Raw genomic sequence first — 19,254 nt, 5'->3', positions numbered from 1 at the left:
CATACCACTGCCTGCCTCAGACCCATACCTCCAGTCTGTCTTCAGACAGGGTATCAGCTGCAAATGGGGATTGTTTTTCTAAAATGCAATGGTACTTTCAGGGGTTTGACTGGGATCCCAACAGGGTAGTACCCTTCTCCTTTCTATTGTCTAAATCTGAAAGTGCCATCTTTCTAGTTATGTCATATTAATGCTGAAATCTTATTCATTTTCCTCATGATACAGAACTCATAGCCCAAAAACAAAAAGAAGATCTTTATTTGCATAGATGCTGCAAGCTCATCCTTGCTTACTGAGGTTATTTAACAAGACAGGTTGGATAATTTGTTCTCAGACGCTGAGGCCTGATTTCTGATGTTGATTTAAATATAGTACTGAATTTTCACCAGATGAAAGATCTTTCCTTTTAAGTCAGTTTCTAATATTACAAAATTTAAAGTACACCAGTCAACTAGATATTTGCACTTACTCAAAGATCTATAATGTGAATGAAACTTGCCCATTGTTTCCTAAATGGCCTCCTGGATTTTTGCCTGGAATTGAGTGCATAATAAGGAATTAGGATGATGTTAAGTCATCTGAGCTGTGCTTTGCAATTATTCTGTTCTGAAAAGTAAATAAATAGAAGAAGGCACTGTGGTAGTTGCATCTGTCCATTAAAGGGCATGTGTTTAGGCAAAAAACAGTATCATTCAACTGTTAGCATCATCTCAGAATATCTTCTGCCTCTGAAGAAAATCCATAATGTGCATTAATAGTTGGTTATTTTTTATGTGATTTGTCAGCTTTTGTTTAGGCTTACAAGATACATTGTGGAACTCTTAAAATCTACGATATGCTGACTGTCAAAGTACTGTCTTTACTCTGGCTTGGGAGGACAGTTATGGGTCTGGTCAACTTCCCTGCTGTCTTAGAATAGAATTAGAACAACCTCTGAATTCGTATATTACCCCACTCTCATAAACAGAATATTACATTACAGATTATCCAGGTTATTTCCACCCACACAAATAATTTCTGTGTGACCATGTTCCAAATAAAAAGATCTTTTTAGTTCTGAAAAAAATTTTCTTCATGACTAACAGCAAATACCACCAGGCATTGTTCAGTTATGTAAAACAAACCAAAACTGCAGTCACAGGTTGGCTGAGTCCTGATGCAGATTTCAGAACAAACCCCACTAAATGTTGGTACTGAGCTCACCCCCATGCATGCACTTCCACCTGAGCATGAATCTATGAAGTACAATGTACTGATGTATAGTGCCTAACATCACTCCCCCTCCATGCTACACAGAGCTCAGGCTGCAATGAGGACTGTAACTGCAGGAAATCTTGCCTGCCTTTCTCCCCTTAAATGAAACCACATCTGAAAATGATTTCCACCCAAATGATAATTTAGGCCACAAATTTAGACTCGTGTAACTTACAAAGCATCTCACTCTTCCATCACAGATAGGTTTTTGAGTGGGCAACCCTTTGTTCTGTACACTTCTACTTTATTCTGTGCATTTTCTACCAGATGCTGTAAAGAACACATTTTGCCCATTTGCCAATGAGTGTCTTTGCCACACTTAGTGTCCCTCTGGTGCAGAGCATGAAAGCTCATCAAGAAAAGCAAAGCTGTCTTAGAGGGAAGGAGACTTTCTGCATATTCACAAATCAGTGTTCAGCTGCCAGTGCTGCTGCCATGGGGTCACTCCTCCCTGGGGATCTTATTCATGTCTGAGAAACTGGTCATCCTCTGACAGTATGGACAACTCTTGTTTTTTGGACTTGTCTGACTTGGACTCCTACTGTTTGCTGGTTAGTTTTCACTTGTCAGAAAGTTTTGTGATTAATTCTCCTTATGAATGGAAATACCAAAGGCTTCTTGCAAATATGGTTCCCATTTCTGGGTTATTTTTTGTGAAAAGTGTTATCGAGAGATCTCTTTATGGCTGCAAAATTCATACTGTAAAATGCTTTCTTAAATTTCAGGCTCAAGATGTTGTGTCTTGACTTGTTCTGCCTTTGAGACAGAGCAATATACCATGTGTGACAAGGGATCAACTTCAGGGACTCCTACTCTGCCAAGAAGTGACAATATAGAGATGGTTTCTTATCTGTACTGGTACCTCTTTCCCACATAAATCAAGTCCTGCCATGTTCTCTATTTGCACCAAACTACAAACCACAGTACTCTTTTTCATCAGACTTTCCATAAATATCACTCTGTGCTCATCCTCATTTTATATTTTGTTAAGCAAACCTCATACGCTGTTAAACATTGCTCAGGGCTCCTCAGAGATGCTTTTGCAGCTGCACAAGATCTGTTATCTGTTGTTATCTGTTGTAGCCACAGAAGCTGAAAAGATTTATGTTTTAGCATGCTTATACATTTCACATGTTTTTACTTTCCATTTTCATCAGTAATTCGGTCATTCAGTAGTCCTGTACTAAAAGAAGGATAAGCAGAATTCAGAGTGGATTTAAAAGCTCGAACTTTGTAATATAAAATATACACAAATCCATATATACAGTCTATAGACACATTATATATGTTTATAACATATAGCATATGTCATATAAATATGGACACACATTTTCTATATTATGACTGCAAATACTATAAATAGATAATACATCTTGGTCAAACAATTCCAGGTTAAAAACGTCCTGCCCTGTCTCCCTGTGAAGAAAGGCAGAAGTATTGCTTTGACTGACACGTTTATATTCCCCACCTGATGGAGGCTGAGCTATCGCACTTGCAAATGGGTTCATAGCAATCTGTATTGCTGTACCTGAGAATGGAGCATTTTTTGTAGACCAGTAACTACTACACACCATGATATAGCAGACTGACTGAGAGTGATTTCAAGTTATCAAGGCACATAAGGCAAAGCTTCTTCATGTGAAAGAGGCTGAGCAACTTTGCTTCTGAGTGCCATTCCTCTTCTCTGAGATGAAACAAGGCATTTAGAGGTTAGATATCTGATCTCTGGTAACTACCTGGACATCCTGTGTAGCAGATGGAGACCTCTGGAAACAGTTGAATGAAAATAGTCTACACAAAAATGGCTAAAATATGGAGGCAAGAATCCTGTGTCTGAATCCCTGTGCTTTTTTCAATGTCCCATAATGTGTTTTATGTGCTTTCTCCATTTGCCTGGTTCTGTGTCCCTAATTCTTCACTTCCTCCGTTTTGCTCTTTCTCATTTGTGTTCCTCCTGACACCTTCTCTTCTTCTTTCTTCATGCAGCTGCCTTGTGTCCCTTCTGCCAGAAACCATCACTTGCTAGATCACTCTTTGTCACCAAGATGAGTATCAGACAACTCTCCCTAGCTAGCACATCTGAAGCTTCACCATGGCTTGTCTTCTCTGTACAAAGCTGGAGTTTTCTCATGATAGAAATACCCAAGGGCTCTTTAAAAAGAAGCTATACACCATATAAGCCCTGAGACTAATAGTAAAAATGGAGCAACAAGACCAAAATTTGATGAGTTCTGTCATTTTGCTGATTTATTTGCCTGAAAGAGACAAGCAGTATCAGCGAGCTTCCTCTGCCATAGCTCAGAATAGACTCAAAACTGCCCAAAATCTTATGAAATGAGAGCAGCAAGGCAGGGAAAGGAAAGAACATAAAACCTATAACCTCACACCTCAGGGAAAAAAGCAAGACACATAGAATGATAGACTAATTGGAGTTGGAAGTTATTTCTAAAGGCCATCTAGTTCAACTACTCTGCAGTAAGCAGGGACATTCTCAACTAGATAAGGTTGCTCAGAGCCTCATCAAGCCTCACCTTGGATATCTTAAGGAATGAGGTCTCAGCTGTCTCCCTGGGCAACATGTTCCATTTTTCCACTACCCTCAAGGTAAAGGACTTTTCCCTAATAGTGAGTCTAAAGCTACTCTTTAATTGACAAGCATTGCCCCTCATTCTGTCCCTTCAGGCTCTTGCAAACAGTCCATCTCCAGCTCTCCTGTAGTCCTGGAGAGCCTACACAACCCTTCAATTTGACTTAGGTTATGCAAAGTGTTGATGCATAAAAATGTTCATATAACATTGAGTTAATTGAGTGGAAGTCACAGTAGCATGGCTTGGAGATTCAGTTATATTCTTCAAGCTGCCTGCTCTTACATGTGTTTTATCCACCCTCAGACTGCTCAAACATTAAAAAAACTGCTCTGACCTGTACCCTCTTGTAACATGCCTAGAAGTTAGCTCCAGATTGCTGTAGCAGTGATATAACTTAATCAAACCATTTACCCTGCTTCTGGGGCAAGCATGCATCACCAGCTCTTTGCCATTGCCTTCAGCCCTCAAAATAAGAGCAGCATGACTGGAGGGGTTCAGAATAGGTTGTGATGGAAATGTGAGTCCTCCAGTGTTCTCTGTTGTTACAGTCATGCAAGATAACACATATGTCACATCTTGGCATACATTTCCATTAGCCAGCCAGTCAAAAGAGCTGAGTGCTACACAATGTTCATGCCTATGCACTCTTTCTCTAAGGCAATGAGCCCCAAGAAGGAGCCATGAGCCCTTGGGAAACACAATGAGCACACCAGCCATTCTGCAGAAATCACAGACAGACACATTCCCTCATGCACACAGGAGCCCCTGACACCAGAGACATCCCAGAGGAGTTGGGGGCTGATATTGTAGCCAGCTCTCATCCCTTGATCATGAATCTTGTAACAGCCACTGTTAATTTAATTAATAAAGTTCCTGGAGTCATAGTTTCATAGACGTAGCAATAACATAATTCTGGGAGCTGATGATTAGTGCATTATCCACCACTTCCTTGAGTTTGTTGCAGTGCTGTGCCTTTCTAATCTTCTCATATTCTTTCCTGGAGTAATTCTGCCTTTTGTAACATTAAAGCACATACTGCTCACATGGATCCTCCTAAGTGGTCAATCCACCTTGTCTGCATGTTCCTTACTTATATTTGTTATTTACTGCAATACCGATGTTTGTGTCAGCTACAGATGTCACCAGCTGTATCCACATCTATTCTCTCAGACTTTGGGTGAAGGTAAACTATAACCTCCCCAGAGGTTTTCCCAGACAGTTCTTCTGTTGGACAATGATTTGACAGTTACAACCTTGTTCTAATAGCTGAATAAACCCTATGTTAATTCACCTATGTAATACAGACTATAGCCATTTGCTCTCATATGTGAATTGACATAAATAAACATATATTTTTATATTTTAAATGTTTTTTTTTTAACCAGTGTGCTGCACTGAAGTGTACAAGTGTGTCTTTCTGTGTATGGGGCATGGTAATACAGTCACATGGCTTATTCAACCAGCACTGTCTGGGTCAGGCACGATACAAAGATAGTACCACTATTTGCACCCACCACTGAGACAGACCCCCAGTTACCTTTATGAGATTACAATCTCGTCAACATGATAGCAGTTACAGAAAAGGGAGGTCTAAACCTTATTAGCCTATCAGCTGATATTAATTACACTGCCTTCCTTTCTAGTTGTTTCCCACATCTTCTTTATAGTGTCTTGCCCGTGACTCTCTTTGTAGCTTGATACTGTAGCTTGTATGTAAAATAAAGATTTAGACCTTGTAGCTTCAAGGCAAAAGCTATAAATCCCAAAAGCCAATTAAAAATCCTAAAGTTTATAACTTTGTATAATCTCATGGGTTTTAACTTGCTTTTTTGGACTTCTGGAATCCGTTTCCATGAACCAGAAATAAGGTGTGCCTGGGGCTATTAGAAAATAGCTAAGTACCTAAACTTGAGGTATGAATGGAGGCACATCTTGCAAGACTGGGTGAACTGCACATCACTTCAGGAGAGATGAGGGATGGCAGCACCTCAGCCGTGTTGCTGCCTCACCCCCACCACCACACACACAGGCAGGATCAATGTTCCTCTGGACCTGTCCCCAGAAATGCCTGCTTGCCAGAGTCTGATAGTTTACTGTATTCACACTGTGTGTAAATCCCCAGATTAGTGAATAAAAAATGACCTTTCTGCTGATTACCAAGGGGACGAGGTATGCATTAAAATAAGCAAACTGAAAGCCTGTGCTGGAGGAAGATCATCAGCTCCTCTTGCTGGGGTGAACACATGGTGACCAGGGTCTGAGCACCAGCAGCACCTGGGATCATGCCTGCCTGTAGAGCCTCATTCAGCTTGCACATACCTCATATCCTATGGAGTCACTGTACACCTTCAGAAAGAGTAGAGTTAGAAGACTGAAAACATATGAAACTGATCCTCACCATGTGGCCATATTAGCTCCCCAAGTTGTACCCATCAGCTTCAGGGAGTGAAAATTGTATCACGTCATATACCATTGATGCATATGAAACCCTTGAAAAAGAAGCAGGCATTAGGGGGAGAGTAAAGTGCTTTCTCTGAGGAGGTTCATGACTTACAGGACTGCAGCACAAGGGAATATTCAGAGGAAACGTGGTTGGACCTGCAGTATGCTGTTGAGATTATAGTCTCAAAGAAGCCAAGTTGGCCTTTTTGTTTTGTTACTATCCAAAACCCTGAGCAAACCTAGCTTTCTCCTGTGATATTTGTGGATATAGACATGACAGGACTAATGCAATCTAAAGACAAATGTCAATTTGAATGTCTTTTTATAAAGCTCCAATATGCCAAGAAGGCTGTCTTGCTCTCAGGTTTTTCAAGTATTCTTCCTGGGATTTGCCAGTTCAGTGGCAGAAGCTGTTCAATGGGAACAATGGCAGAGGTCTGGTGGCTAGTTTTTGGAGTCAAGCAAAGCAACCAGATCACTTTTTTAAAAAAATGAATCTACAGATTTTTAAAACTAGCTCAGACTCATCACCCCTAACATGGAGTCCAATCCAAAATGAGAATCTGAGAAATACTGATACAAACATCTATTCAGTGAAGATCCTATACAGGTATGAAACTGCAGCTTTATGTGGAAACAATCACAGTGCGAGTTCATTCATTTCCCTTCCCCAGTGTCACTTCATGTTCCATTCATAGTCACCTTGACCCTAGCTTAGAGTGTCATAAAATTCAGCCTTCCAAAATTTCACAGTAGCAGCTGTAATTAGCACTATTCAACCACTCTCCATCTTCATCAGCAAACGAGGGAGGGACTATACCACAAAACAGTAGTACTCAGAGACAATTATAAAACACATGAAGGGGGCTGAATTACAATGCTGTTGCTGTTTCCTGGCATTTGAGTGTTTGACTTTGAAACTAACAGCTTTTACAGTTTTTTTGGTGTAATGTGTGCACACAATGAGGTTTTAAGACCCATGTATAGGAATCTGAAATCATTCATCCATCAGAGTTGATTTAAGGAGCTCTGGCTGCAATCCCTGAAAGGAGCCCTGCCAGCATCCATGAGAGCTGGGGCTTCTAAAGCCATCCCTGCTTTGAAAATAATCAGCCAGACTGTGTGCACTGATCACCCATCACCACAGCAGTTAACCAGTCAGAAAGTCTTCCTTTGAGTTCATCTTGCCTAACCCTGTTCTCCTGCTGCATTTAAATGCTACACTTTCTGCTTCATTTTTACTGTTGCTATCACATCATCACTGGCCATCAACAGAGATTAGGGTTTCATTGTGCAGGGTGCTGCTCTGCCACTGAGGAGGAGAGAGTGTCTGTCACTAAGCCCTTACATCTAAATCAACTAGACAGACAAAGGGGTCCAGAAAGGGTGTGCTACTGTCTCTATGGCAGCAGAAGGAAGAAGCATAAGCACAGCTACTATCATAAAATCACACTGGAGATCTGCAGTGAAAACAGGCTTTTCTCTTTTCTCTTACCATCTTACCACAAGACCATCCTTTGATTATTTTCTCTCAGTCTAGAAACCATGGTTTGGGGAAGTGGTTTTCTGGGGTTTTTTGATACTCCAAAAATACAGTTTCTACATGGGATTTAATACTGAGTTTTGAAAACAAGCTTGCACTGCTGATCTGTTAAAACGCCTTTCTTGCATACTTTGGGTTCTTGCATGTGTGTGGTTGTTGTCTTTTTCATGAAGTGTGCAAAACTTTCAAACATGATGTGAAGAGCTCAGCTGCAGCCTCTGCAGAGATCTCTTCTGATACCAGGCTGACCCTGAGATGGCATCCTGATTAGTTTAGTTGCCTCGGGTCATCCACCAACACACAGGGAACAGGCCAGAGGAAGATTGGGTTTTTTTCTCTTTAAATAGCAGTTTGAACTTGATAGACCTAAAATAATTAGGCTGGAAGTAACTATTAGTTAATAACCATTATTTTTATTTAGAAAAGCAAATTTTTAAAGAAAAGTTCATTTTAAATGATACTGAGTGCATTTATTGGAAAAGAAACAAACCTCTCCCTTTTGCATATAAAAATTGTCCTTAGAAATCCTTCTACATGCCTATATGTGTGGTTATGACATAGCTGTGGGCTGCACTTTATTTTGTGAACCCAAAACTAAATCTGGTCCCTTTTTTTACAGATGTATTATCAAGTGGCTTGAAAAGTAACAGAGAGATTTACATTTGAACACACTAATAACCTTACTGTCTTTGATGACCAGGATGTAAATGGAGTATTAGATATGTACAGATTGGCAACCCTTGGGAGTTTATCATGAGTTCTATTGTATATCATGTTTCTTTTCTAAAAGTCTCTGGTTCCTAATTTTGTAAATAGCTATAGGCTGCAGCTTTCAATAAAAAGAAAAAAGAAAATTCTCCCCTATTGCTGTGGAGGAAAACAAAGTCAGAAAACATTTCTTTAGTTGCTTTTTACATCACCTACAATGTAACTAAAATGATCCCATAGATTTGCGTTTTAAAGACAACCTACTAATCTGTTGAAAACTCACTCCTCAGCAACTCAGCAGTCTGTTTATGCTACAAACACACTAAAGCAATGGCAAAACAGAAAAACCTGGAGAAATTGCTCCATTTTCTACAGGAGATGCCCAGAGAAGCTGCAATTCTTGTGAAAGAGTCATGTGCTGGCAGTGGCAACACATTGGAACTGTTCGATATGATGGGATGGGATGGTTTGAGAAACTGTTTTGGATGGTTTTCCTTCTTCAGCTAGCAAGACATGTTCTTTATAGTCTAAGCTTGCACCCAGATGTCCTCCTTCCCCCTGCCTAATGAGGGCAGGAAGCATAAATTCTCAGCAGGGTTCACTATGGGCTAAGGCTGACTACCACTGCATTGAAGACACTCAGAGGATAGAATCATAGAATAATTTGGGTTGGAAGGCACTTACAGTAAGCAGGAACATTTTCAACTATATCAGGTTGCTCATGGTCATTCATGATCTGATCCAAATGGTGTTGTGTCCAGGGTCAGGAAACATGGCCTGGTTATCTCCTGCCTCCTGTTTACCACTGGCAGAAGTACACTCTGTAATACCATAGAACCACAGAATGGATAGGGTTGGAAGACATCTTAAAGATCATCTATTCCCACCACCCCAGCACGGGAAGGGACACCATACACCTGGTATTTGGCTTCTGCTTACCCCTCCCAGAGCAGTCCATAAAAACCATTACAACGTCCTCCTGGGAAACCACCTTTAACTCTTTCACTGGTGGTAGCAGGTTGCTTTTGAATGAGTCATCCTAACCCTACCAGGTCAAAATCCTCATGGTTCACATTCCTTGTTCACACTGATGGAGTCTGGAAAGGCTGTGCCCAAGAGTACTGCACCATTTCCTGTGTACGTGCACTGTCTACAGAGCAACAACTTGCAAAACACAATTACACCTTTTAAGTGTGTTATGTGACTCGGGCAAATGGGGATCTGGTCCTGCATGCTGCTTCTGTGCTGTCCTTGCTCATCATTTCTGAGGTCTATAGAACCAGATAATATGATACCAGAGGTCTGTAATTTTCAAATTTAGACAAACAGTTTCTTTGGATTGGTGACCAAACTAATTTTTATGACATGTCATTTCAGAAGGACATTGCTTTATTTCACAGAAGGGTTTCCCATAGATAATGGTTGTTAGTTGGCTGAGTTGGAATCTGACAGGATTAAGGAAATCTGAACTGACAGCTGGTTTTGTGCAAGGAAGCATAATGTGGCTGTTGTTACAAGAGGCAATGTGGGATGTTTGTGCACAAATGCATGACAAGAGGTCTTGATCTTAGCTATACATGTAAGTGCAGCTTAGCAGTTAAAGCAGCACATCAGGGCTGAATGCCTTGCAGAGAAAACTTCATATGACTCTTTCATTGTGCACAGTTAAGGATTATGATTATGAATATGATCGTTTTAACTTTCACTATAGTTCTCAAGAAGGTGTTTGAATTCTGGTCAAAATAAAAAGAAGATACATTGCTGATCACCTTAGAGACAAGTCAAGTCAGCTCACCACTAAAAAGTGAAGACCCGTAGTAGAGATTGACTCCTCAGGTAACATCCCAGCTCTCAGGCATTAGTGACTGATATAACAGAGGCAGGATATCCTATCAGAAACAGCATGTCAGGTGCACATATTTCATGCCTCAGCTCCTAGATTTTATTTTCTCCAAGCAAACTGCCCAGCGAGTGTTAACCATAGACATGTGAAAACAAATACAGTTTCAGTGGGACCATACAGCTCAATGCTTGGATGCATCACTGCCACTTCTGCTGAGCTCAACAGGCATAAAGGCAGCTGCCAGTGCTGAAGGGACCTGTGTGGAAACATAGAGCATTTCTCAAGTTTTTTTCAGTAAGAGGAGATTTTAATTTAACTGAGCTCACAGCAGAAACCTCTTAGAAATTGCTTTACTACAGCTATGGGTAAAAATGCTGTGCTCTGGCAAGTTTTGCACAGGTTCTACACCACTGCAGCTCTAATGACAACCCCAAACTAGTATTTAATATCCATCATTGTCAGTGAGGACACAGCTGAACCAAAGGTTTATAAAGCGCTCAGCACAGTACTAATCACGCTGTAGTGAGAGTGATACTACTGAGGCATAAATGTGCCTCATATGGGACCAACACCTGTCACTACCAGATAAAATTAAAACTGGAAAAATGTTCAGAAGAGTTGAAAGCAGAGAGACAGGATCAAGGTGGGATGGTGATACACATGCTGAAAGTGCAAGAGACGGTGACTGGCTTAAAACACGGTGCTGCAGAGCAGGGCAGAGGGCAGAGAAAGCATCAGGAGTATCAGCTTTGCTATGAACATGGAGAATCTGCAATGCACCTTGCCCCTTGCTCCAGCAAGGGGCAGACACAGCTGTGGAGGACACAGCTGCCAGCTGGGCATGTAAGTCTGAAGAAAGGCATTCAGAACATTCAAGCCTGGTTGCAACCCAGGTGGCCTTAGGGGTGCAATTTGGACTTCTGCAGCTCCCAAGCACCAGGGCACACTGCCCTGGAAATTGAGCCATTCCTGAGCATGAACTGTCTGCTCCCCCACCCCCCTTGGATAAATGAAGGACAGAGATCTAGTGTCATAAAGTCTGAGGCTGTCCTTCCCACACAAATGAGACAGAAGAAATTGCTGCAGTTCTGTGCAGGAGGACCCCAACATAACCTTGTAAACCAACATCAGAAGTGTCAATTGAGCTCCTGTCCCACAAGACTTAACATCAGGAGTCCCACATTTGGCTGTCCTGGGGAAACAGTTCGCTTTCAGCATGGGAACATGGAGGGAAATACCTCCTGTCTTGTCCTGCTAGCCAAGCACTGGAGGTGACTCTCATCCTCCTCAGCCATGCCCTGGAGCAAGATCTTTTCTGTGCATAGGTGACACCTTGGCTGTGTGGCGTAGGGTTGATGGTGCTGTTTGGGTTAGATGTATAACACTGAATACTTTCACATTAGCTAATGTAAACATATGAATACAGAAGATTGGAATAAAGAGGAAAAATAAGTTCAAAAACCAAGAGGCAAATCTGTTAGATATAAGCCTCTCAGTATCATGTCCCTCAGAGACAAATTTTCTTTCTTAGCTGTTTGTGAACCCTCTGTTTAGAATAAAATATACTGCTTGTGCTGAGCACGATGGAAAACAAGTTCTGGTCTTTTCCTGTGGAAATATCCCTGTTTGAAACTGCTACACTTCTGTGTTAGAGCAACCCATTCACTCCCAAAAATTCAATCCAGCATCTGGACAACAATTAATCTACCTGTTTCACATGCAGAAAAAAAAGGTAACTGTTTATCTTGGGGGGGTTTTTCCCAGTTTTGATGGTAAAATGTGCACGGATTAATAGCTTAATATATTCTCTTTTCACTGAAGTAAGGGTCTAGAAAACAAAACTCTGACCTTGACATTTAACCCTGAAAAGTTTGCTAAAAGCTTTTTTAAATGATAAAGCTGTTGAAGAAGTGTAACAAGTGGACTTGTTATTTTCAAAACACAGTCTTACTGATATTTTCACAAATAAGCTTTTGTAAAGCATTTTTGAGCAGGGGGTCACTGAATATTGCAGAGCTGCTTCTTACTTTCTAGCAAAGTCAACCATCCAGTTTGCCACAAATGTAAACAAGAGGTAGCAATTAATGTAAAAGCTGGAAGGGCCATCGTCCAGTTTCATTTCCTGAATAAAAAGGCTGTGTGAGAACCAGGGTATAATTTTAGCCATGGCGACCATCCTCTTCATGGGCCTGACTGAACACATTTTAACGAGAAAACACCAGTTCACAGGAACTGAGTATTTCCACGTTTTCCTCTTTCCTGTTCATCATGTTTACCTCCTGGGATTCCCACTCAGCTCTTCAGCTGAGAACAGACATACAGCCCAGGCTTGCATGGCATCCAAAGGCATTGTCAGGGAACCAGAGAGGGTGTCACAGCTCCCAGCTGCAACTCAAGAACCTACAGCGTCCAGCAGGTGCAAGTTGCCCATGGGCTCCAGAGCCACACAGTGATGTCCATCTCTGCCCAGATGGACATCATGCCCATCTCTGGCAGATAAAGATGTTTTGTGAACTGCTTGCTTTCCTCCTGCTGTTCTAATAGCCAAAACATTTCTGATTTTACAAGCAGTGTCAGTTTGTAGTTTCTCCAGATTTACGTTTGAACCATTAGGCTCTGTTTGCCTCTTTCTTGATTACAGATCCCACTGGATTCAAATATTTTCTTCCACTGCAGTCAGTTATAGTTCCTTCTCTGTTTTCTCTCCAATAGAAAATCTGATAAGACTTTCCTATGATTTTCTGGCTGGATCTCAGTCTGAGTGTGGAAGCCATTCACTTAATTAACTTTACTCTTGCGTACATTCGGGATTTAAAATATGAAAAAGGCAGAAAACTAAGATACTTCTTAAGATTCTCATTAATTACAGACCAAGTGAGTGTATTCTCTAGATACCTATGAAGAGGGCACAGTCATTGTATAGTGCAATTTACATAATTAGATGCTTGTTTATTTTATGATCTATTTAATGATTACCCGCAAATGACTAAATTGCAACAGGGAAGAAATTTCTAAAAAAATTATTTATTTGCCTAAGAATCTACACAAAAAAATATGACCTAACCAATTTCTACCACTGAAAAAACTATTTATATTAGTTTCTCTAACTTAAACTTTAAAGCTCAAAACTGGTCTAAAGACAAGGCTTTCCATGTTGATAACATTTTCCCAGATTTTTAATATTGCTTTTAAACAAATATGGCATTCATTGACTTGGGAATGATTGTGCACCTCTGTCCTGCGTACATCATAACTAAATGAAGTGGGAAATTTTGCAGCAAACAGCTGCCCAGTGAAAGGAGGGCAGCAGCAAGAGAATATTCCTGAACAAGTGAATGGTGGGAAGGAGGATTAGAGCAATAGCATCAGATTTTTGACAAATTCAAGTCTGAAGCAGCGTCGTGTCTCAGCCCCCAGGAAGGACAGATTCACGCTTGGGCAGCCGGTAGCCACATCCCCTGGTACTATGCTTTAACAGATGGAGTAGATTTGTCTCTTAGACCACCCTCCTTCCCCCTGGTGCCACAGCAGGGTATCTGGCTGCTCCCCTCACCCAATCTCCTCCCCACAGCTGCGGCGGGGCTCGGCGATGCTCTGAGAGCTGCGCTGGGAGGCCCTGACCTCTTGTGGTCAAGAAAGAGCCCATCGCGGTTCATCAGGGTTAAAAAGGAGGAAAGAGTACAGGATGCTTTAACCCTGGTGCACTTCTGGCTCAATTCTGGCTGCTTGCCCGATCTCTTCCTACTTTCCCAGGGGAATGTCGTTTAGGGCACTGGAACAGCTGTGTGGTTCTTCCATGGGGGTCCAGCATCTCCTGTGGTTGCTTTTCCATGCATTAGTTATTTCACATGGATGGCTTTATAGGACTCATCTTTCATGAGGTTTCTCTTTCCTGTTGCAGAGAGTTTTGTTGCAATTTAAATCTTAGAATCTCAAAGTTTTTTCAATTGGAAGGAGATTAAAAATCTAATTTCAACTCCCCCTGCCATAGGCAGGGCTACATCCCACTAGACCAGGTTGCCCAAAGCCCCATCCAACCTCGCCTTGAACATTTTCAGGGATGAGGTATCCGTAACTTCCCAGGACAGCTTCTGCCAGTGTCTCACCACATTCACAGGAAATAATTTCCTCTTAATATCTACCCTCTTCCAGCATAAAACCATTACACCTTGTCCTATAGCTACCTGTCCTTACAAAAAGTCCCTCCTCAGCTTTCCCTTAGGCTTACTCAGATACTGGAAGTCTGCTTTTAGATCTCCCCAGAGCCTGCTTTTCCCCAGCTTGGACAACCCCAACTCTTTCAGCATCTCCTAACAGGAGAGATGCTCCATGCTATAGATTTTACCTCACCCAGGACCATTTTTACTCCTAGAAGTCTTGTTCTGAGGAAAACTACTCTGAGTGTACTCTTGAAAGGTTAGAAGACCATTACTTGAATTTTTGCTGACGTAATGCAACAATGCTTTGCAGGAATTCTGTAATTTTTTTGTAAAGTTATAGACCTTTCAATCTGTGGTTTGCACATGCTTGCTAGATCCTCGCATGTCTCAGCAGAGAAGATTTTGCCCACTACCATGGCTGACCTATCTTGAAGCTCTGCAGCCTTTTCTTTGTGGTCTTAACCATTATTTTTCTGGGTAATATGAGGTCTCTAAGTCCCACCCAGGGAGCTGGATAACAAAATTAAGAGCTGGATACAGAAACTGGCTAGATGAGGGACAAAGCTTGAAGACAAATGAAGACTGACAACATAGTACAGTCTCACTGGGGAGGAACAGTTTGTGCTCGTATCCCTTCCCCTACCAGTCAAGAGCCAGAATCAGGACTCCCAAAATTCCCATGGCTTGTGGTCAGATCTCAGCAAGGCATCTTGAGTGCGTGCCTCTCCTCCAGAACCTCTTTGAAACTGGGCAGCCAAGGATGAATAAATGTCTCTGGAGATTTGAGATGGCCTACCTACAGTGAAAATGCTCTATCCACCAAAAATGAGCACTGAGGCAGGGAGTGATAACCAGTACTGCTGACCTGTCCTGCAGCAGCTCACATGGAAGAGGACAGAGCCATCAGATATCCATCACCTACTCTGGCAGTATGTGACAACAAAGCCATGTTGGATAGTGATACTTCTACACTTTTTTTATTTCCAGATTGTTTTCCCAAAGCCCTGGGAACTTTTACACAGAAAGATACATTAGAAGAGCACGCTAAGTACCAAAAAACTGAGATGACTGAGATGATCTTATGAGACCTTAATTCCTCTTCTTCCCAAACCCCAACTCAGTATAGGATAGAGTCATTCATTGCTGACCACGTACATTTTCCCCATGGGACACCTGCCCAGCTGGGTTCAGCTCTGCAGTCATCGTGGAAAAATGGACTTTTCCTTGTCTCTGCTGTAGTCAGATCACTTTAGTTTAACATCTTCCAGATGGTCTGATTTTCAGTGCCTGGCTTGAGATTTCCAGGTCTAGTGGGAATAAATGCTGAGCATTCACAGCTAGATTGGCATCACTACTGCTTTTAGCACTGTGTGAGACTGAACACAGGAACAAAGCACATCTTTAGTGCCTCAAAACTGTGGGGTCCACCATAGCGGTCTATCTTCATTCCAGCTTTTGAGTGTTACACCTTCAGCCTTCTTCCTCTTTCAGTGCCAAGACATCTCATTTCTGCAAGCTGAGAAGGATTTTGGTGCTGTAAAAATTACAATGTCTGTACTTGATTTAAGAATGGAGAGCCATCAAAAATATCAGCTTTTCTTTTAGTTCTGCTACAACATATTATGGATTTGAAAATATTTTTTTTTAAATTGCAAAATTTCCATTGAGATAAACAAAGGAAAGCACATTTTGTCCTGACCTCTTTTAGCATAAAAGAATCCATATTTAGCTGAACAGCCCTTTTAATGCCGTAGACAGAGAGAATAGCCCAAAATACACACAAGATGTATTGAATTCCTGAGGAATTTGTGCTTGCTTTCTGTGTATTATGAAACAGAAAATCTATATGACACTATAGAGCCTATAAAAAACTATATATACAAATATGCACACTGATCTCCAAACACTTGCATGACTAAAAATTTAATTAGCAAATATTCATGCAAAACCATAACCCATTCAGTGATGTCAAGGGTAAGTCAGAAATGTCCTGCATGAACCCCTTCACTACATGTTGAAAATTTAGCTAATAGCATCCTTCAAATATGGTGCTTAAATTCTAAATAAGGAAGAAGAATTGAGCTCTTGCCAGTATTTGAATCATAAGAGGGGCTGTTCATAGGGAGAAATCTTTATAATATTTTACTGCATATGGATTATGATTAGGGTTGAAGGCAGTATGACATGATTTCCAGCCACAAAAGACCCCTGAGAGAAGGTTACAACTAATCATCAACTTTTGTGTTACCATACAGTAAGATTTTTATTTTTCATGCTGAGAGATTTAAATAAGAGAAAACAGAGATTGAAAAGACTATGTCAAGGCATACTTGCTTAATTTGGCTTTGAGTTTGCTCGTGCTTCAAAAATTATTCTGAATATCTGGCTTCTTGGTTAATCAGAGAGAGACTGTTGCATCCTCTTCACTTTTTGTAAGAAAAAGAAAAAGTATTTTAATAAATCATATGATGGGAGCATATGTAAACAGTAACAGTCTGCAGGCACTGAACATGACATCATGCTACTCATGATATGTCTGCCTGTGTGTGCATGTGTGATGCCCATAAAGGCAATCATTTTCCCAAAGGCTTTGAAACCACATTCAGGAACACCCCCAGCATGGTCCACCAGGACTGCAGCACATGCTGAGCACTGTGGCAGCCAGCTCAACCCAGTCAGGGACTTAGAGGTAAAACAAGTTATTTGCTCAGATGAGAAACAGTTCCTCTCTTTAATGGTGTTTGGAAGAGGTTAAAGGTTAGAGGTGATAAACAATTGGCCTCCTGATATGTCAGCCTCTGCTCCATTTCCATCCAAACAGCCATACTTAGGTCTTGATTTCCTCCCCAGGGAAACTTTAAGCCAATTCAACTGGACAGCAAACAGTTCACCACCTGGCATGCAGAGATTCGAGGCTACTCTGTGGTCCTTTTGTACTCCTCAGTGGTGCCTCCATCACCACCTTTTTGGTTATGGCCACATTTAGGAAGAAAGCAAACAAAAAGTAGCTGTCTCTGGTGACATCCAACTGGAGCAATGGTTCCTGGTAAGTGGTGGAAGACAGCAAGACACAGCAGCCAGGACCTTTTAACTAACATTACTAGCTCCACTGGCAGATTGAATTGGAAGCTGATGCTTCCCCTTTTTAAAGCAGTGGATAACAGTTTCACCAGACCACAAACTCTTAGTTATCAGAATCACTTCAAGGAGAAAACCATGAAACAAGCGCCCTCTGTGCATCAGAGAGTTGATCTGCAGATAAGGGTTTGGGACTTGGTTTTACTAAATGTGTACTAAAATGCAGTAACAAGGAACACTGCAAGTTTGTTCTTTAACCAAAATGGTGGGAACTGGATTTCCTAAAAAAGCCCTCTATCTCATTAAATTCTTACAGAAGCTACATCAATTATTAAAGCAGGCAAAGTAGCTAAAGTATCAAGGCAGTAGCTAAAGTAGAGACTAAAAAAGTTTGTGGAACAATGTTTCAGAAATGTATCTATTTTGTGATTGGTAAAACCTATAGGAAATTACTTCAAATAGAGATGTTCTGATTTTATGTCCCATGCATAAAAGAAGTACTCCAGCGAACTCTCATGATAACATGAAACAACCCTTGAGAACAGAGATGATGGGGCTGGCTCTCCTCACTCCTTAATGATGAGTAAGAAGTCTTTAACAGTTACACCATTCTGAACAGAATCTTTTACTGCAGAGAACAAAAATATCATAATCCTGTCAAAACATCACTGTTTTCTGATGACTTCCTTTATCGGCAAGCTGAGCCTCTGGGACAGGCACTGGGATGTTTTCCCCCACCCTCTTGGTCTCCCTCAGCCAGAGCATCCCTTGCCTGCAGGCAGCACTGGTGGAACTCTGTGCAAACCTTGCAGCTGAATGGCTGGGGACAATAGCTCCCATCCCTGCTGCCCAGGATGGGGTGGCAGCAGGCCTCATGGCTGTGCTCCCAGCACCTGCCCCCAGGTAAGGATGGGGAGGGCATGGGGGCAGATGGGAGAGAGAAATCGCAGAGCAGGGCTGGCTGCTGTATGCTAAAGGCTGCAAAATCACAAAATAAGCATTCTGTTGGGCTGAGAATGTTGGGCTGGCCATTCTGTTCCTGCTCAGTTTTTCATTTCATTATTTTTAACATCTTTTATCCTTGATTTCCCAGATTCATGGTCTCCCATGCAATTTAGGTTTCACATACATACCTGAGCATACAGAAGCACACGTATGCCTGCTTTGCTTATTCTGTGTGGGTCATTCCTGAGAAACGCTCAGGTGATCTAAGATATCTCCTACCCAATGCAAGGTCCCCAAGGCCTGTAGATGACTGTTTTGAGAAGGGAATGTCCTCCACTGTGACACTTCCTCGGTTTCCCCAGCCAATGTGACCCTCTCCAAGACCAGCTGACTCTCCAAATGCACTCAGACTGAAAGAACTGCTGCTCAAACAGGCACTACTCTGTCAGAATGTGCCAAACGTGACAGCAAGGCTTGGGGGCAAGCTGGGCTGTGTGAATGGCAGCCCTTCCTCGCAGCTCCTGGCACTTGCCCAGGGCTCCCTTCACCCCCACCCACAGCCTCCCACAGCCAGGGACAGTGGAAGTTTCCAGAAACCCATGGAGGAGGAGTTCACAATTTTTCTTCCCCTTCTGTCAGCATCAGCTCCCTGGGTCTGACAGCTGACCTGGGTGGATCTCAGTGGACCTGAGC

Source organism: Calypte anna, chromosome Z, assembly GCF_003957555.1.
Source record: "Calypte anna isolate BGI_N300 chromosome Z, bCalAnn1_v1.p, whole genome shotgun sequence".
In the NCBI taxonomy this organism is placed as follows: Eukaryota; Metazoa; Chordata; class Aves; order Apodiformes; family Trochilidae; genus Calypte; species Calypte anna.
This window is presented reverse-complemented; position numbering follows the sequence as displayed.